We start from the raw sequence: 21,447 nt of genomic DNA, 5'->3' as shown, positions 1-21,447 counted from the left end.
TTTCTGAAAGTATTCACAACCCTTGTTCTTTTCCACATTTTATTGTGTTACAGCCTGAATTTAGAATGGATTACGTTTAGATGTGTTTGTTGTCACTGGCCTACACACAAACCCCCATAATGTCAAAGTGGAATTATGTTCCTCGAAATTTCTACAAATTAATTACAAATTAAAAGCTGAAAAGTCGTGAGTCAATAAGTATTGAATAAGTATTCAACCGAGATACTGACAGGTGCATGGATACCAATGTTCAGAGTGGGGAAAACCCCCATGCATATAATGCAGATCTTAGCTAAGGCTGTTCTTCTTTGTCTATGGCACTTTCGTAGCTATCCGGTACAATTGTACATGCCCAGCTAGTATTAGCATAGCGGCTAAGTGTGACATGTTTTCCTATGGGAAATGCTAACAATCCAGCGTCTTAGTAATGAGTGTCTTCGACATAGCCACACAAGAGCCCACCCCACTTGGTTGCATGTTTGTGTTAATAAATGTGCATCCCAAAATGTTAACGTACGTAAGTCTTTAAAGGCCGTTGAAACAAAATATATTTTTCAGATAATGAGAAACTTATCTCCTGATCACCACATGGACACAGTGAGATAACACATGAGATAACAAAGGTAAAGAGTAGTTTATTTGAATGGCCATATTAAAAGACTTCAGTAGTGATGTCAACACTTAATGTTCCACCAGGGGGCAGTGTAGCCAACGTTTTTTATTTAACTAGGCAAGTCAGTTAAGAACAAATCCTTATTTACAATGATAGCCTCCCCCGCCAAATCCTAACCCGGACGATGCTGGGCCAATTGTGATACAGCCTGGAACTGAACCAGGGTCTGTAGTGACGCCTCTAGCACTGAGATGCAGTGCCTTGACTTTCTACTCAAGCACAAAGTGGACGTAAGTGTTCTTCTTGATCAACTTGTTCCTTCACATGCCAACCCCACTATTGAATAGGACTAATTCAGTGGTGTAAAGTACTTCAGTAAAAATACTTGAAAGTTATACTTAAGTAGTTTTTGGGGGTATCTGTACTTTACTATTTCTATTTTTGACAACTTTTACTTCACCACATTCCTAAAGAAAATGATGTACTTTTTACTCTATTATGTCATTTTAACCGGACACTCACAAGAATTCGTTACATTTTGAGTAGTTAGAAGGACAAGAAAATTGTCTAATTCACACACGTATCAAGAGAACATCCCTGGTCATCCCTACTGCCTCTGATCTGGTGGAACTCACTAAACACAAGCTTTGTTTGTAAATTATGTCTGATTGTTGGAGCGCGCCCCTGGCTATCTGTCAATTAAAAATAAAAGGATGCCGCCTGGTTTGCTTAATACAAGGAATTTGAAATTATTTATACTTTTACTTTTGACCCATAAGTATATTTTGGCAATTACATTTACTTTTGATACTTAAGTATATTTAAAACCAAATACGTTCATAGTTTTACTCAAGTACTATTTTACTGGGTGACTTTCACTTTTACTTGAGTCATTTTCTATTAAGGTAGATTTACTTTTACTCAAGTATGACAATTGGTTACATTTTCCACCTCTGGACTAATTCCCAGCACAAAGATTACGAGACCAAGCTGCTACATGAGGTATGTGAACAGGCCTGCTGTACATTTCATTTGAATGCTCTTACTTGCAATGGATATATTGCTGCATTCATGTGCTATCGGAATTATCGGATTACCAGTCTGACGTTGAAAAACTGTTCACGTGAGCTTCCAAGTCGGAAATACAAGTGGAAGAATCTGGTATCATCTTTGTGCCCCTAGTTTACAAGTCGTGACGTTTCATGATAAGATAGCTAATTCATTAACCAAACTCAGCTAGCTGGCTAACTCACTGTTATTGTCAATCACATTGATCCAAAATCATTCAGACTTCCAAAGTACTTCAACACAATGAAGTCTTAAGAATAATTTAATAACTTTAAATTACACCCTGAAGCAGATAAGTCTGTATTGCTGAATTATTTTCCGTAATTACAGTCTCCAATCCACCATTACTGTATGGTTAATTTGCTAAAATTTGGTACATAGTTGTTTTTTTCCAACAATGACCAATGCAAATGTTGGCTGTTTGCAAGAAAAACAAGATAAAGGTACAGAACTCATCGAAAATATTGAAAATACTCAAATGATTACGTGACACATATAGGCTATTGTAGTCAACTATTACTTTAAAAGCACATAGATTAGATTGGAGTTCGACCAAAATGAGCATCTATATACTGACAAGTGACTGGAATAAATTTCCGCAAAGGCAGAAAGCAGAATATTTTAGCCAACGAGAGGGCAGATTCGCATGTGAACAACAGGCACAAAGTTGCAACCTAAAAATGACAAAACTTCTATTTGATCAAATAAGCTTCATGTATCAAATTAGCAATTACATTTTTTGATGACAAAATTCGACACTCTCCCATTGACCTGCATACCAAAAAATCCCCACTTCTACTTGATAACGGTTTATTTTCATGGAGGAAAATTTTGGGGGTGAAGTCAGCCCTCTTGCTTCGCCTCTTCCTCTCTTCTCTGGCTTCCCCAGAATCTCCTCATTGCCACCTATCAAAATGTACCTACATTAATTAAGGCTACTGTTTATTTGTGTATTTCACACTATGTTGGGGTAAAAATCTGATAATAATGCTTGTATGGATGTCGTCCCCAATACCCGCATTATACGTAAATAAGGGTGCAAATTCCACCAATCGATTTCAAGCTTATCCAAACAGTAGTTAGCATTTAGCAACAACAACAAAAAACACCACCCAAAATGGACAACATCTAAATTTCATGCTGCAAAAACAGAAAAACATATCCAAATCGGATTTTAGTAAGCACATTCAGATCTGGGTTCAAATACTATTTAGGGTATTTCATAGACATTTTGGTATAAGTATTTTGTTGTTTCTTCTTTGAAAAAACAAGTAGTTGAATATTGGATTGTATTTGTAGATACACTTGGAAAGTATTGGCATATTTGAAAATACTCAAATACACAGACAAGTGTATTTTCAAATATAAATATTTAAATACTACATGCATTTGAACCCTGGTCGGTTTGCTCCTAGGGGTATTTGAAATAAGTATTTGGAAATAAGTATTTGAAAACCATTTTGGCTATTTAGAGGTAGCTCAGTGGCAGTCGGTGCCTTTCAAAATAAGGAAGGACAATTTCTTTTGTTCATGAGATTGGCCTTATTTCTATTACAGCATATTTCTATTATCCCATTCCCCCTGTTCAATGTAACACCGATAGGTTTAGGCTACTACATGATACTCAGATGTTCTTAACAATAATTAAGATCGGAACTCAAAACAAAGTTGAGGCTCAACCATGAATTATTCTCAAACCATTGACCAAGTTAATCTTGCAGTAGGCTTACTACATACAGTACTAGTAAAAAAACAATCAATATCAGGATGTTGTTTGAATCCCATGATTGGTTGCCTTTCAATATGCTAACTTTATTGGGTTTGGTGTTTCACAAAGTCATTCAGAAGAGGAAGCATTTGGCCATTCATGGACAGTCTTTAAAATACTTTAAGTCAGAAGCAGATAGTTGCACAAATAGAGTCTTATTATTTAGGCATGGCAGGTGTCCATAGCAACTGCTACATTTGGAGGGGGAAAAAAGGAAAAATATATATTCAAGAGAAACAGTAATCACTTGTACTATAGGATGTAATGAGGAATCTGAAAAAACAATCATAGATTTTACATTCAAAGTGCGATGTCATTGCTTTACACCATACCACACTCCAAAGCCATACACAACATAGACTTCTGAAGACGGGTATGTTGTATCTACCCTACAGTGTCACTGTATCTTGTTAGCTCTCATAACCTTTGACCTCTCTATAATTGTTATGCTTGCAGATGAAATCTCGCCTTACTTTGGTGCCAATGGCCTGCTGGCCAGTTTCTCATGCAGCTTCTGTAACGATCTACAAAAGTTTAGTCCCAATTACACATTGCATCAGAGATAGAGAAAATGTAAAAACACACACATACACAAACATACACTTATAAAGTATGTGTCATTCAGGAAACAAAGGTATTCTGTTAGTCCAGAATGGGTAGATGCATACGGACAATCTGAAAATATACGGTCTTTATAAACTTGACCCATAGATTAATAACTGTGTTGTAAGGGTAACTTGTTAAGAAAGCCAGCTATTTCACAACAATGAAGCCACGAGCCAGAAGCTCATTGCTTGTTTCAGAAAATAGCAACGTGATTTAGGCTAATAGCGAGGGTGAACTATCAAGAGACAAACATACTGTATAATCTGTGATGACTACAGTGTTGTACTAAAAGTTTACTAATCCATTTAACCATAAACCAATTTATAATGACAGAGGGACTCTTAAAAGGTCCCTAAATAAGACAAATTTGACAAACCTGGTAAAATAAAGTTGAAATTATATTATATAGGCTAATTGTGAACACAAATATTTTGTCGTTGATCAACAGAAACTGTCAAGAAAACTACCAAATTCTAAAATAGTTCAAGCCTAGCTGCTATCATCTTCACAAGACGACATGTAAAATGTACTGTATTTCTTAAATCAATACATTTAATGACAATACATTTGAGTGTGATTTAGGCTAGGTAGCAAAAAACTATCATTTGCACAACCACTGGATAATGTGTAAGGCTGTTGCAGACACAAATAGTCAGTGAACAAATAAAACCTTGACCTTGACATGTCCTGCACCTTTAGAAAGTATTCATACCCCTCACCTTATTCCACATTTTGTTGTGTTACAGCCTTACATCTATTCACTCTGTCATTTAGGTTAGTATTGTGGAGTAAGTACAATGTTGTTGATCCATCCCCAGTTCTCCTATCACAGCCATTAAAACTATGTAACCGTTTTAAAGTCACCATGGGCCTCATAGTGAAATCCCTGAGCGGTTTCCTTCCTCACCGGCAAATGAGTTAGGAAGGACGCCTGTATCTTTGTAGTGACTGGGTGTATTGATACACCATCCAAAGTATAATAAAAAAAAAAGCACCATACTCAAAGTGATATTCAATGTCAGCTTTTGTTTATTTTTACCCATCTACCAATAGGCCCCCTTCTTTGTGAGGCATTGGAAAATGCCTCACTGCTTGACTGAGGGACCTTACAGACAATTGTATGTGTGGGATACAGAGATGAGGTAGTCATTCAAAAATCATGTTCAAAACTATTATTGCACACAGAGTGAGTCCATCGAACTTATTACATGACATGTTAAGCACATTTTTAATGGAGGCAAAAGAAACGCACACCTGTTTAGGCGAGGTGCTGGCTAGCGGAGTAGAACACCTGTTTAGGCGAGGTGCTGGCTAGCGGAGTAGAACACCTGTTTAGGTGAGATGCTGGCTAGTGGAGTAGAACACCTGTTTAGGCGAGGTGCTGGCTAGTGGAGTAGAACACCTGTTTAGGAGAGGTGCTGGCTAGTGGAGTAGAACACCTGTTTAGGCGAGGTAATGGCTAGTGGAGTAAAACACCTGTTTAGGCGAGGTGCTGGCTAGTGGAGTAGAACACCTGTTTAGGAGAGGTGCTGGCTAGCGGAGTAGAACACCTGTTTAGGTGAGGTGCTGGCTAGTGGAGTAGAACACCTGTTTAGGCGAGGTGCTGGCTAGTGGAGTAAAACACCTGTTTAGGTGAGGTGCTGGCTAGTGGAGTAGAACACCTGTTTAGGAGAGGTGCTGGCTAGCGGAGTAGAACACCTGTTTTGGTGAGGTGCTGGCTAGCGGAGTAGAACACCTGTTTAGGCGAGCTGCTGGCTAGCGGAGTAGAACACCTGTTTAGGCGTGCTGCTGGCTAGCGGAGTAGAACACCTGTTTAGGCGAGCTGCTGGCTAGCGGAGTAGAACACCTGTTTAGGTGAGGTGCTGGCTAGCGGAGTAGAACACCTGTTTAGGCGAGCGGCTGGCTAGCGGAGTAGAACACCTGTTTAGGCGTGCTGCTGGCTAGCGGAGTAGAACACCTGTTTAGGCGTGCTGCTGGCTAGCGGAGTAGAACACCTGTTTAGGCGAGGTGCTGGCTAGCGGAGTAGAACACCTGTTTAGGCGTGCTGCTGGCTAGCGGAGTAGAACACCTGTTTAGGCGAGGTGCTGGCTAGCGGAGTAGAACACCTGTTTAGGCGAGGTGCTGGCTAGTGGAGTAGAACACCTGTTTAGGCGAGGTGCTGGCTAGCGGAGTAGAACACCTGTTTAGGAGAGCTGCAGGCTAGCGGAGTAGAACACCTGTTTAGGCGAGGTGCTGGCTAGCGGAGTAGAACACCTGTTTAGGTGAGCTGCTGGCTAGCGGAGTAGAACACCTGTTTAGGAGAGGTGCTGGCTAGCGGAGTAGAACACCTGTTTAGGAGAGCTGCTGGCTAGCGGAGTAGAACACCTGTTTAGGCGAGGTGCTGGCTAGCGGAGTAGAACACCTGTTTAGGTGAGGTGCTGGCTAGTGGAGTAGAACACCTGTTTAGGCGAGGTGCTGGCTGGCGGAGTAGAACACCTGTTTAGGCGAGGTGCTGGCTAGTGGAGTAGAACACCTGTTTAGGCGAGGTGCTGGCTAGTGGAGTAGAACACCTGTTTAGGAGAGGTGCTGGCTAGCGGAGTAGAACACCTGTTTAGGCGAGGTGCTGGCTAGCGGAGTAGAACACCTGTTTAGGCGAGGTGCTGGCTAGCGGAGTAGAACACCTGTTTAGGCGAGCTGCTGGCTAGCGGAGTAGAACACCTGTTTAGGCGTGCTGCTGGCTAGCGGAGTAGAACACCTGTTTAGGCGAGCTGCTGGCTAGCGGAGTAGAACACCTGTTTAGGCGAGGTGCTGGCTAGCGGAGTAGAACACCTGTTTAGGCGAGGTGCTGGCTAGCGGAGTAGAACACCTGTTTAGGCGTGCTGCTGGCTAGCGGAGTAGAACACCTGTTTAGGCGTGCTGCTGGCTAGCGGAGTAGAACACCTGTTTAGGCGTGCTGCTGGCTAGCGGAGTAGAACACCTGTTTAGGCGTGCTGCTGGCTAGCGGAGTAGAACACCTGTTTAGGCGAGGTGCTGGCTAGCGGAGTAGAACACCTGTTTAGGCGAGGTGCTGGCTAGAGGAGTAGAACACCTGTTTAGGCGAGGTGCTGGCTAGCGGAGTAGAACACCTGTTTAGGAGAGCTGCTGGCTAGCGGAGTAGAACACCTGTTTAGGCGAGGTGCTGGCTAGCGGAGTAGAACACCTGTTTAGGTGAGGTGCTGGCTAGCGGAGTAGAACACCTGTTTAGGAGAGCTGCTGGCTAGCGGAGTAGAACACCTGTTTAGGAGAGGTGCTGGCTAGCGGAGTAGAACACCTGTTTAGGAGAGCTGCTGGCTAGTGGAGTAGAACACCTGTTTAGGCGAGGTGCTGGCTAGTGGAGTAGAACACCTGTTTAGGAGAGCTGCTGGCTAGTGGAGTAGAACACCTGTTTAGGCGAGGTGCTGGCTAGCGGAGTAGAACACCTGTTTAGGGGAGGTGCTGGCTAGTGGAGTAGAACACCTGTTTAGGAGAGCTGCTGGCTAGTGGAGTAGAACACCTGTTTAGGAGAGGTGCTGGCTAGCGGAGTAGAACACCTGTTTAGGGGAGGTGCTGGCTAGTGGAGTAGAACACCTGTTTAGGAGAGGTGCTGGCTAGCGGAGTAGAACACCTGTTTAGGAGAGGTGCTGGCTAGTGGAGTAGAACACCTGTTTAGGAGAGGTGCTGGCTAGTGGAGTAGAACACCTGTTTAGGAGAGGTGCTGGCTAGTGGAGTAGAACACCTGTTTAGGCGAGGTGCCGCTAGTGGAGTAGAACACCTGTTTAGGAGAGGTGCTGGCTAGTGGAGTAGAACACCTGTTTAGGCGAGGTGCTGGCTAGTGGAGTAGAACACCTGTTTAGGAGAGCTGCTGGCTAGCGGAGTAGAACACCTGTTTAGGCGAGGTGCTGGCTAGCGGAGTAGAACACCTGTTTAGGAGAGGTGCTGGCTAGCGGAGTAGAACACCTGTTTAGGAGAGGTGCTGGCTAGCGGAGTAGAACACCTGTTTAGGAGAGGTGCTGGCTAGTGGAGTAGAACACCTGTTTAGGAGAGGTGCTGGCTAGCGGAGTAGAACACCTGTTTAGGAGAGGTGCTGGCTAGCGGAGTAGAACACCTGTTTAGGAGAGGTGCTGGCTAGCGGAGTAGAACACCTGTTTAGGCGAGCTGCTGGCTAGCGGAGTAGAACACCTGTTTAGGCGAGGTGCTGGCTGGCGGAGTAGAACACCTGTTTAGGAGAGGTGCTGGCTAGTGGAGTAGAACACCTGTTTAGGAGAGGTGCTGGCTAGTGGAGTAGAACACCTGTTTAGGAGAGCTGCTGGCTAGTGGAGTAGAACACCTGTTTAGGAGAGGTGCTGGCTAGCGGAGTAGAACACCTGTTTAGGAGAGGTGCTGGCTAGCGGAGTAGAACACCTGTTTAGGAGAGGTGCTGGCTAGCGGAGTAGAACACCTGTTTAGGAGAGGTGCTGGCTAGCGGAGTAGAACACCTGTTTAGGAGAGGTGCTGGCTAGCGGAGTAGAACACCTGTTTAGGAGAGGTGCTGGCTAGTGGAGTAGAACACCTGTTTAGGCGAGCTGCTGGCTAGCGGAGTAGAACACCTGTTTAGGCGAGGTGCTGGCTAGTGGAGTAGAACACCTGTTTAGGAGAGGTGCTGGCTAGTGGAGTAGAACACCTGTTTAGGCGAGCTGCTGGCTAGCGGAGTAGAACACCTGTTTAGGCGTGCTGCTGGCTAGCGGAGTAGAACACCTGTTTAGGCGTGCTGCTGGCTAGCGGAGTAGAACACTTGAAAAAGAAAAGGAGAGGCGCACACTCTAGGAGTTTAGATTAAAAAATGTAATAACCTAATAACTAATGTTTCAACAGACGAGCTGTTTTCATCAGGGTATAATGACAAACACTGTGGGTCACTAGTTTATATCGTTTCAAAGGACACACAGATGTCTTTAATCATGGCTGGGTGTGGCTTGATTTCATTGGTTAATTTACAGATATAAATAGAACATGTAAAAAGCATGAATGGATAACATATGATCATAGATACAATTTGGCTACATAAGACCACAAACATTTACAATGGATAGCAAAATCACAATAATCAAAATGTTTACTCCTGAACTTATTAAGGCTTGCCATAACAAAGGGGTTGAATACTTAATGACTCAATACATTTCAGCTTTTCATTTGTTATTAATTTGTAAAAAAAAATATAAAAATAATCAAAAAACATAATTCCACTTTGACATGATGTACTATTGTGTGTAGACTAGAGACAAAACATCTAAATGTAGTACATTTTAAATTCAGGCTGTAACACAACAAGATGTGGAAAAAGTCAAGTGGTGTGAGTACTCTCTGAAGGAACTGTATATGTCATTATGCCAAATATTTCCTTGGGCTAAATGTAATTGTCCCTTTCAGTGTAAAATGTCCTACTGCAGGCCACCATAGCTTGCATGAACATACTGCCATGTATTATCCCACACAGCATAACAATCGATAAGAGATTAAACACGTAAGACAAGCTATTTTTACTGTGCTTGACATGCAAGTTGATACAACATGTAAAGGCAAGTAGAGACCTGAAATTATTAGAAACAAACATGTTTCAATTGAAAGAAAAATAACAGTGTGTCTGGATCGTTAGGCCATATCCCCATTGTTACCTGTTCTCCCTTACCCTTACAAGAAAGCACACTTGTCAAAAGCTCCCTAAAATGTTAGCTACCTAGATGTTAAATTGTCTGAATCAGTCAGCACACCTTCCTGAAAATAATACCGGGAAGCAAGCTTCTATAAAGTGTCTATGATCCGTATAATTTGATAATCGTGATCCATTTCATGCAGGAAGTGTTCGTAAAGAACAATAATGGAAAAATCAGAGACCGTCTGTTTCTTCAGTGGATACTCATTAGGAAAAGAGAGATTTGTTTGTGCATAAACAAAAAGGATTTCCTAATAATAGCAGGTTTAACTGTTTTCATGGGTAAAACAAAACATCTAAAGATATGACTGTCGGCTATTTCCCAAAAAACGAATTGCTACCCTATTAATAATAAAGTAACAATGAGGTGTGGAAAGTCCTAATAGCCTTGACTTTTGTGGGTCAACTCTGGCTTTATAACACAAATGCCATTGTGTAGATAATACGTCTCAGGTTTTTCCACTGCACACCAGTGTCACTGTGCCTTTTTTAGTGAGCTGTAGGCTTGTCCGTCATACAATTTTGGCCACTATGCTAAGAGTGTTTTTCACTAGCATGGGGCCTAAAAGGCTTTTCAGGAGGCCTAGGTGTAAACAAATAGAATATAAACTTACTCTGGCATTATCCACAAAAAGATACAGAAGATTCTTTATTTGATTTATTTTCTTAAACCATCTCCAGATACTTTCCCTTTTGAATACACAGTGATCTAACCATGAATTGTAGAAAACCATATGGGTAGAAGGGTTAGCTAAGGACACACATGCACTTTGGCAAACATACAATTTCCCTATTAGAAACCAAGATACATTTTTGGCATCAGTGAAATGCCTGAGCCCTCGTGTATGTTTAAAGAGTAAGACAGAGAAGTATTTACATGCCCCTGTCTTTAGCCCAAATAAAATACATGTTTAAGGAATTCAAGCACACAAAGAAAGTACAGAGACACTACCGTACAGGCTAGAATAGATTCTGAAACAGTAAATGGCTGTACGTTACAAAGTCCTTAGAGCTTCACATGAGAGAAATGACAATCTACCTTAAAGTTCACTAAATATTTTAACAAGTGTTAGTGCTATGTTTGCCAATCCTATAACACCCCCACTGTGATATTTTGGGGGGGGGGGGGGGGGGGGTGCTGAGAAAATGCATGGTTTGAATAATAACGTTTTTTAAATGTTTTTATCTCAAATATTGTCTAACAAATCACATTACATAAAAAAGGAAATGTTATTTTCCATGGTGCGGCTTGGCTGCAGTGTGTGTTTGGTTGAATTCACCCTATCTATCTGACGATCAAGCCGATTCACTGTACATTTTAAGAAGCAGTCACCTTAGATCTGGCACAGAAAACCGATTGACAGAGTACTGGCAAATAAATAAACTAGAATATTGCCTAACTGAAATACTTTCAACAAAGTCTCACCTATACTTGATAAACCAGTTGGATTTTGCTATCTCAAGTATTATTTGAGTTATATGACCATTTCTCAAGTCAGGATTAGACTCCTAAGTGACTGTCACAGGGTACGAATGTTAACAGCAGACGGCAATCTTCTCAGATAGCTTGAACGCCAACTAACCAGTCAATTACCAGAGTTTGGTAGTTTACAAGCTTGTCACTATTGTGACGTTTAATAGTTTTGTCAAATAAATTATCAAGCCTAGTGATCAAATAGTGTTGTGGTTTTACCCTCCTCCACATTTCCCATCAGTAACATGTGTAACAACTCTTCTTCCTGTGAAAATAGAGTAACTCCCATAGCAGTGGTTGTAGTACACTTAGCACTGGAAGGCACATACCCCTCAACTTTCTTTCCAACACTTTCACATGACGTAGACACACGCTTATTACCTCCTTGGCCTACTAGGCATATGTCCTTGGCAGTAGTCAAATAATGGTTGCTAATGGCAATGACACTACAATATGCTAAGTACAAAAGTTTTAAACCACAAATACAAAACTAGGAATGTTAAAATAATTACAAATCATATCAACAGCCAAAATACAAGTCCACCAACTTCTATGTAGCAGAGTGAGGCAACATTTCTGCATGTAGGCTAGGCCTGTGAGAGAAATCTGTGTCACACAACATTTCTGCATGTAGGCTAGGCCTGTGAGAGAAATCTGTGTCACACAACATTTCTGCATGTAGGCTAGGCCTGTGAGAGAAATCTGTCACACAACATTTCTGCATGTAGGCTAGGCCTGTGAGAGAAATCTGTGTCACACAACATTTCTGCATGTATGCTTGTGAGAGAAATCTGTGTCACACAATGTAGGGAAAATAGCACTATTAAGATGAAATCATTTCATAGAGTATATGCTCAGACAATTACAACTGAATAAAATATTTTAAGCTCACTTTTCCTCCTCTGCTTGAACTTTAGGTAAAGGCTACTCTTTACATGTTCATATTCCAAATGGCTGCTACTCTGTTCTTTATTTGACTCTTATTATTATCTATCCTGATGCTTAGTCACTTTACCCTGAACGCATGTACATACAGTGCCTTGCGAAAGTATTCGGCCCCCTTGAACTTTGCGACCTTTTGCCACATTTCAGGCTTCAAACATAAAGATATAAAACTGTATTTTTTGTGAAGAATCAACAACAAGTGGGACACAATCATGAAGTGGAACGACATTTATTGGATCTTTCAAACTTTTTTAACAAATCAAAAACTGAAAAATTGGGCGTGCAAAATTATTCAGCCCCTTTACTTTCAGTGCAGCAAACTCTCTCCAGAAGTTCAGTGAGGATCTCTGAATGATCCAATGTTGATCTAAATGACTAATGATGATAAATACAATCCACCTGTGTGTAATCAAGTCTCCGTATAAATGCACCTGCACTGTGATAGTCTCAGAGGTCCGTCAAAAGCGCAGAGAGCATCATGAAGAACAAGGAACACACCAGGCAGGTCCTAGATACTGTTGTGAAGAAGTTTAAAGCCGGATTTGGATACAAAAGGATTTCCCAAGCTTTAAACATCCCAAGGAGCACTGTGCAAGCGATAATATTGAAATGGAAGGAGTATCAGACCACTGCAAATCTACCAAGACCTGGCCGTCCCTCTAAACTTTCAGCTCATACAAGGAGAAGACTGATCAGAGATGCAGCCAAGAGGCCCATGATCACTCTGGATGAACTGCAGAGATCTACAGCTGAGGTGGGAGACTCTGTCCATAGGACAACAATCAGTCGTATATTGCACAAATCTGGCCTTTATGGAAGAGTGGCAAGAAGAAAGACATTTCTTAAAGATATCCATAAAAAGTGTTGTTTAAAGTTTGCCACAAGCCACCTGGGAGACACACCAAACATGTGGAAGAAGGTGCTCTGGTCAGATGAAACCAAAATTGAACCTTTTGGCAACAATGCAAAACGTTATGTTTGGCGTAAAAGCAACACAGCTCATCACCCTGAACACACCATCCCCACTGTCAAACATGGTGGTGGCAGCATCATGGTTTGGGCCTGCTTTTCTTCAGCAGGGACAGGGAAGATGGTTAAAATTGATGGGAAGATGGATGGAGCCAAATACAGGACCATTCTAGAAGAAAACCTGATGGAGTCTGCAAAAGACCTGAGACTGGGACGGAGATTTGTCTTCCAACAAGACAGTGATCCAAAACATAAAGCAAAATCTACAATGGAATGGTTCAAAAATAAACATATCCAGGTGTTAGAATGGCCAAGTCAAAGTCCAGACCTGAATCCAATCGAGAATCTGTGGAAAGAACTGAAAACTGCTGTTCACAAATGCTCTCCATCCAACCTCACTGAGCTCAAGCTGTTTTGCAAGGAGGAATGGGAAAAAATTTCAGTCTCTCGATGTGCAAAACTGATAGAGACATACCCCAAGCGACTTACAGCTGTAATCGCAGCAAAAAGTGGCGCTACAAAGTATTAACTTAAGGGGGCTGAATAATTTTGCACACCCAATTTTTCAGTTTTTGATTTGTTAAAAAAGTTTGAAATATCCAATAAATGTCGTTCCACTTCATGTTTGTGTCCCACTTGTTGTTGATTCTTCACAAAAAAATACAGTTTTATATCTTTATGTTTGAAGCCTGAAATGTGGCAAAAGGTCGCAAAGTTCAAGGGGGCCGAATACTTTCGCAAGGCACTGTATCTAACTCAAATACCTCATACCTTTTGTGGGAGAAAGATGTACATATAGGGAGGAACATAATACAGTAACACAAGAGAAAGATACACTTAGAGTGCATTTGCTATTCTGGTAAAATGCATTGTCTATTGTATAGGACAGGAGGCCAGAGTAAGGCCATGAGAGTATAGGACAGTTGAACATTGAAAACAGACCACACAAAGAGAAGGCGACACATAGGCGCCTAGGACAACTGGACACACTAAAGATAGAGGAGACACATAGTCTGCTGATCCTAGATAAGGACACACATACAAAAGAACGCATTAAGCTAAGTGCAGAGCCAAAGCATAGGCATATAGAATAGAGGAATGTATAGTATTTTTAGTACAGCTGGACACGCTAAAAACAGAGGAGACACATAGTCTGCTGATCCTAGATAAGAACACACATACAAAATAACGCATTAAGCTAAGTGCAGGGACAAAGCAAGCCTATAGAATAGAGGAATGTATATTATTTTTAGGACAAAGCAAGGGTCTTGCCACCATTATAATCTGACGAAAAGCAGATATGGGCGTTATTGGGCGTGAACAAGCAGGAAGCCTGAACTAAAAAGATAATGGTAGGCAGAAGAATTAGGGGTAGTATGCTTATCTGCATATGGGTTGGACCCATATGCTATATGTGTATAAATACAGGAGCCGGGGCTCTGGGAAGCTGTGTGTGTTCCGCGGACCACTCCGGCTTGCTATACTCTGTATTAAAAGCCTATTTGATTTCACAAGTTCTTGCAAGTGTCATATTTGAACCGATTTTCCACGACACTCTGCACACTGACCTGGTACTCCTTGTATATAGCTCTACATTGATATGGTACTCCACATTGATCTGGTACTCCCTGTATATAGCTCCACATTGATCTGGTACTCCCTGTATGTAGCTCCACATTGATCTGGTACTCCCTGTATATAGCTCTACATTGATCTGGTACTCCCTGTATGTAGCTCCACATTGATCTGGTACTCCCTGTATATAGCTCCACATTGATCTGGTACTCCCTGTATATAGCTCTACATTGATCTGGTACTCCCTGTATATAGCTCCACATTGATCTGGTACTCCCTGTATATAGCTCCACATTGATCTGGTACTCCCTGTATGTAGCTCTACATTGATCTGGTACTCCCTGTATGTCGCTCCACATTGATCTGGTACTCCCTGTATATAGCTCTACATTGATCTGGTACTCCCTGTATATAGCTCCACATTGATCTGGTACTCCCTGTATATAGCTCCACATTGATCTGGTACTCCCTGTATGTAGCTCCACATTGATCTGGTACTCCCTGTATATAGCTCTACATTGATCTGGTACTCCCTGTATGTAGCTGCACATTGATCTGGTACTCCCTGTATATAGCTCCATATTGATCTGGTACTCCCTGTATATAGCTCCACATTGATCTGGTACTCCCTGTATATAGCTCCACATTGATCTGGTACTCCCTGTATATAGCTCCACATTGATCTGGTACTCCCTGTATGTAGCTCCACATTGATCTGGTACTCCCTGTATATAGCTCCACATTGATCTGGTACTCCCTGTATATAGCTCCATATTGATCTGGTACTCCCTGTATATAGCTCCATATTGATCTGGTACTCCCTGTATATAGCTCCATATTGATCTGGTACTCCCTGTATATAGCGCCATATTGATCTGGTACTCCCTGTATATAGCTCCATATTGATCTGGTACTCCCTGTATATAGCTCTACATTGATCTGGTACTCCCTGTATATAGCTCCATATTGATCTGGTACTCCCTGTATATAGCTCCATATTGATCTGGTACTCCCGGTATATAGCTCCATATTGATCTGGTACTCCCTGTATATAGCTCCATATTGATCTGGTACTCCCTGTATATAGCTCCATATTGATCTGGTACTCCCTGTATATAGCTCTACATTGATCTGGTACTCCCTGTATATAGCTCCATATTGATCTGGTACTCCCTGTATATAGCTCCATATTGATCTGGTACTCCCTGTATATAGCTCCATATTGATCTGGTACTGGTACTCCCTGTATATAGCTCCATATTGATCTGGTACTCCCTGTATATAGCTCCATATTGATCTGGTACTCCCTGTATATAGCTCCATATTGATCTGGTACTCCCTGAATTTCGCTCCATTCCCGTGTATTTTATTTTATTCTTCTTGTGTTACTATTTTCTTTTTAAAACTCTGCATTGTTGGGAAGGGCTCGTAATTAAGCATTTCACTGTAAAGTCCTCACCAGTTGTATTCGGGCGCATGTGACAAATACAATTATATTTTTGAAGTATCTTTAAGAGGACATAATATGTTAATGTAAACTTGTTACTGAATTTTACACATCTTCAAATTGTCAGGATATATTTCAGGACTAAAATGAGCTATTTCCAGCATGACATCTCACAGCGTGCTCATGAAAGGCCTATAATGGGCTTTCAAAAAAATGACCAATATTGTCATCCGTGCCCCAGATTACACACGATTATACGTTTCTTAGTTGATTATAGCCTAATGCTCAAATATCATTACATAATGTGCCGGGGAGCCTCAGTTTCACATTTACTGATTTACTCAGCCAATGAGAACAACACGGCTGTTGTTTAGCTAATTGAGGGTTTTCTATGTCTTCAGTTTAAAGGCTTGCTGTGCTGAAGAGAAGGGGAGGCCCCAACGTTCTGCGGAGGGGAGGCACTATAAGAGTGGGTCCTCCATTTACAAATATCTCAATATGTCAATATTTGAGTGACCAGTTGCCAGAGAGCTGACAGCTGGGCTTGCTAACCCTGCAGAACACTCTCTGCAAGGAGGCAGCTTTGATTGAACAGCAGTTCTAAGTTGGAACTATGGAAACTGAGAGGCTGAATCCTTTCTATGTGCTTGAGCAAAAGTGGAGAGGAAGTCATACTAAACTGCAAATACATTTTTTCCTCTGGCTTTGTAATCCATTAACAAATACAGTTCTAAACAAGATTTGGAACCCATTGCTTGATTATGGAATTAACCACACAAACAAGCACGTGGTACCTTTGAGAGCTGAAGGGTATACCATTACATTTTCATCATACTTTTGTTCTGTTAGCACAAATAGGCTACATGGCTTACCTTTCAATTTAAACTGGACGCCTCCGAAACCTCCCCACCTGGCAATGACATCCCAGATCACATTTGATGTCCTGGCAGTGCCTTCGTGAGCCAATCCAGAACTATCGCTATGGACAAAATACTGAATCAATTAATATATGAATCAAAGCTCGACATCTTGAATTTAACAGTTTTTTTTGTGATTGCTCATATGAAGAGTTCTTGTAAGACATTGGTTTGCAAACAAACTCCTTCAACTCTGCTAGCCTCTCTAAATTGTAGCCAGAATAAAAAGGTTTTTCCTTCACAAACTGAAAATATGTTGTGATAGTTGTAGGTACTATGTAATGATGTGCATGTAGTTACACTGTTATTGTTATTACAATTACAATGGGACAACTGGGCCTGTTTACTATCTGTTGTGGTTCAATTTAATGAACTCTGTATGAAAATCAGATTGAACAGAAACGGAACAGCATAGATGGATGTTGGATGCCAAACTCCCTCTAAAGAATAGGCCTAAATGTGCCAGCAAACAGGCTTAAATTGCAATACTTCACGATACTGGCACTTATTACAACAATTACAATTTCATCCATCATAGCATACTCTGCACACATCCTCAAATCACTACAATAGTGGATGTTTTCAGTCCAAACTTGCCATATCAAACCAAAATAGTTAACATAAAATAGCCTCTCTCCATCTCATCATCGAAGGGAAAATGGATCATGATACAGAAAAATTAGAGGGTACAATTATTCTTTATAATGTACATTTGAGTTATGAGTTTTATCTTGAGATGTGTATCTTGAGGCTCCTTGTCAACAGGCATTTCAAACAACGGATACCTCAATGTATATTTGCTATACTACAGTTCAGCACACATGACACTATTCTTCATGATGTATATAGAAAACAGCCTATGATTCACGGACCATTTAGTGAAAACCTATTAGCCATATGTAGGGCTATACCAATTTCAGGATTCTGTGAAGGGATTGTTATCCAAAGTTTGCAGGACTTAGGCCTCCAATGCAGTATAGGCCCAACAATGAGACATATTGGCATCAGTCCAAAGAAAGGCTGTGAATTAATTTTGAATATGTTTTCATTTCATAAAGACCTGTGTAAGATTTAGGTTACACCTGTCAACTATATAACCTCATAAAAATCACAGAGTTATAGGTGCTTAGTAATTCACACCTCTCTGAAAGCACAGACTGCATACCAGCAATTTATGGCACCCTCAATAATATTAATAATAATAATAATTGAACATCCATAGTGATACGCTACTTCTGAGCCCAATTGTTTTTATATATCCACAAAATATCTGATCGCAATTTAACGTTCATTGGGTGTGGTCTATGACGTCACAAGTACGACCAAATTACATGTATTTGGGAGGAGATGCGACACGCAACACACATATGTCAGTAGCAGCCAGTGTACATGCGCGGTCAAAACGTGTGGCCTGTCATTCGTCACAACTCACAGTGCCAAGCAAAGTTTCTGTTGTGGAGTTACCGGTATATCAAGCTACATAAAGTAGGCCTATTACATATAGTCTATAGGACAGAAAATACTCAACAGTAGTCTATAACCATTAGTAGGGAGTTGTAAGGGGGTGAATGGGATACAAGCCGAACCGAAACAAGTTCTACTTAAAAATGTAATTATCCGAAAAGGACATTGTGGACAATCTCTAACTGATTCAATAAAGTTTGACATAATGGACGACGTGATATAGCCCTACAGTAGCCTATTATTCACCCAAAAACCCCTTCAACGTGCAACATTTGTACCATTATGCAAAATCTGATATTTCAGCGAAAACAATGTAGATGTTAGATATGATCATATAGTGTAGTCCGAGTTTGGTCTAATATTGAGCAAGTCAACACATAGGCCTACCGAGGGGGCTCATACTGAGTCAATCGTGCCTCCAAGGTCATCTCTTTGAGTGTTTCAAATGTGCTGTCAACTCCCTAACCGGTGCTGTGTGAGTCCTATCTTTTTCAATCACCTCAAAAGATTCGAAGATTGATGTTTCTCTGCCGTTTCATTCTAATAGGCTATACTCCTAACCTTGATGCCCAAGTCCGGTGCTGAAATCCACATGCGGCGCAGAGGCAACAGTCTCAACAACTTTGAGAGATGGACAGGATGTTTTGCCCAAGTGATCAACTGTCTAATCAACCGTAACTAAAATTGTTAAAACTAATAAAACTGTTTGTGTTTTCGGGGGTAGGCCCACATCTCAGTGGATAAAACAACCTCTTGATGAACAAATGCACTATCTCAAGCACCCGTGTGCTGTAATTTATAATACAAATCGGACGGTCTCTCATAGGCCACATTTATGGGTGAAATAGTGAGAAGTAGATTATAAACTACTCATATATTATTTCTAGATTAAAATCTTTTTAAAATGGTCCCTCTTCTAATTTCCTATACGGTCATGTGCGTTAATATAGCCTAGCTGGAATTGCGCAACACAGATCGTGACAATAAAAGAGGGCATTCATTTTGTAAAACATGGCACCAAAATCCAGAGCAGATGGACAATCTTTCTTTTATCGGTGAACTAAATCAGCACTGTCTTTTATACTTTTAGCGGAGGATATTGGCTCAAAATGTAGGCTACCTTTCTGAGTCAGGCAGATGTTAATGTATAATTTAATTTGACAAATGTCAGACACCATGCATCCCAATTTTAACTTCTGGTACAGCATGTGCCAAAACATTGGTTTGAGGGTTTTATTGCAATTTTACTTCTATTTCGTGCCAACAAGTGTTGACTTGATAAAGGTTGGGCAAATTTGGGCATAGTCCGGGAAAATAGCTAACAGACTGAGTTATATGGTGGTTTTAAATTGCATGCCCGCTCCTTCTCATTCACAAATTAAAGACCATTATAAATGTGTTTATTCCGCTTTTCTGCACTGGACTCCAGATGTTTCGAGCAAATGATCCTTATTTTGTCTCACTTGTCTCATCCATTTTTAACCATGGTGTCTCATTCATAATGACGTTTTCAAACAGACAGAAGTAGAACTGTCCACACAATTCATATCTCTGTCAAAAATCGGAAGGAGTAAAACTAAGGAAATAAGCATTGATGTTGAGAATAATGACAGATGACAACCTGGGACGTCATGACAGTGTGCAGCGCGTCTTTTTTGTCGGGTGCAATGTAAACGGACCAGGCTATTGTAAAACTAGACTGTCTGCAATCAATAAACCCCACAATAGCATATGTCATTCTGCATTTAAATTCTACTTCAATGAGCCTCTAGAATGAAATAAAGTTTTTTGATTCTGATGTATATTTTGGTGGGAAATCAAGAAATGGAGGCAATGGAACTCAGCGGAAAATGTTCCTTAGGCTATGTTCTAAGCTTCACTTACAATTAAGTTTTGTATATCTCATATTTTGGGAATAACTGTCGTTTCTCTTCTTATAAATAGCCTAACATAGATACTATTAACACCCGCCCCTTCCCTCACTTTTCCTATTTCTTACCTGCTGTCCTAAGCTTGTTCTCCAGTGGCGACAGCGTTTCGCAGCTTCCCCGGTTTTTCCCCGGCAAGGCTTCGAGTTTTTTAATATTTTCCCTTACTTTGTTTCATTTCTCACTTCCATCTTCTTTCATCTCATCAATAAACACACGCTGCAGCCTACCTTCATAGAGGACCTAAACGAGTTTAAAATGTACCCACCCATTTTTTAACTATACGTTGAATATTTTGGACAGGCACGCCTTTTCATTTACGATTGGAACAGAGAGCCATCTCTTGAGCGGTGTAGGTTGGAAGATATATCGGTCAGCGTGGTTTTGCCCCAATCATTGAGTCGTATACCCTCTCTACGGAGCGCGGTGGGACGGTGAAACTGGCTCCATTGGGGCTCTGAAATAGTAAATGTTCCACCTACGCAGACGGGGAAATTGTTTGATCCAATATGGACAACCGAAGGCTGTAGTTTCTTAATTAAATTCTGCTCTCTGGGTCTTAAAATGCTCATCCATGTAGAATGTATGTCTTGTTCGCAGAATGTTCTCTAAGGAAATCATTGTTATAGTGGTCATCAAGTGTTAATTTCGTTTTACAAGCTTTTATCCTAAAATATAATGAAGCAGGCCTATATTGGAATTATGACTATAATTTAAACAGAAGCACTCTCAAGTCTCAATATTCCATCCTCGATCAAAAGGGCAGTCAATTGAGAATTATGTCGATCATGTGTCTGTACTTTGCATTGGACAATGTCGTTGTCAGTAACCGCTACCGATTGGTTTGCAGCTTTATATTGGATGACGTACCTGCCTATCATTTTTAGTACCAACAAGCTAGATTGCCTGCCGTGTCTTTTACTTTCTACGCATTTCTATTTTCTCATTTATTTATTTTTCAACGTCCCTAGCTGACCTCAAGCCAAG

The 21,447-nt window shown here is 40.9% G+C and overlaps 1 protein-coding gene across 2 annotated transcripts in view; it reads right to left on the bottom strand.

Moving 5' to 3' along the window:
- Positions 1 to 21,203, bottom strand: part of zbtb20 (zinc finger and BTB domain containing 20) — a 51,061-nt gene extending 29,858 nt beyond the window's left edge. The window contains exons 1-2 of one of the 2 annotated variants that reach the window (XM_021591419.2): positions 20,532 to 21,203; positions 17,024 to 17,130 (exon numbers count right to left, since the gene is read on the bottom strand). The gene's annotated coding sequence lies outside the window, so the exon portion shown is untranslated. The remainder of the gene's footprint in view (positions 1 to 17,023; positions 17,131 to 20,531) is intronic. The other variant, XM_021591420.2, reaches the window with a different exon arrangement.
- Positions 21,204 to 21,447: the final 244 nt, after the last annotated feature.

This window comes from Oncorhynchus mykiss, chromosome Y, assembly GCF_013265735.2.
Source record: "Oncorhynchus mykiss isolate Arlee chromosome Y, USDA_OmykA_1.1, whole genome shotgun sequence".
Taxonomy (NCBI): Eukaryota; Metazoa; Chordata; class Actinopteri; order Salmoniformes; family Salmonidae; genus Oncorhynchus; species Oncorhynchus mykiss.
Note: the sequence above shows the minus strand (reverse complement) of the source record. Positions and strands in the feature narration are given on the sequence as shown.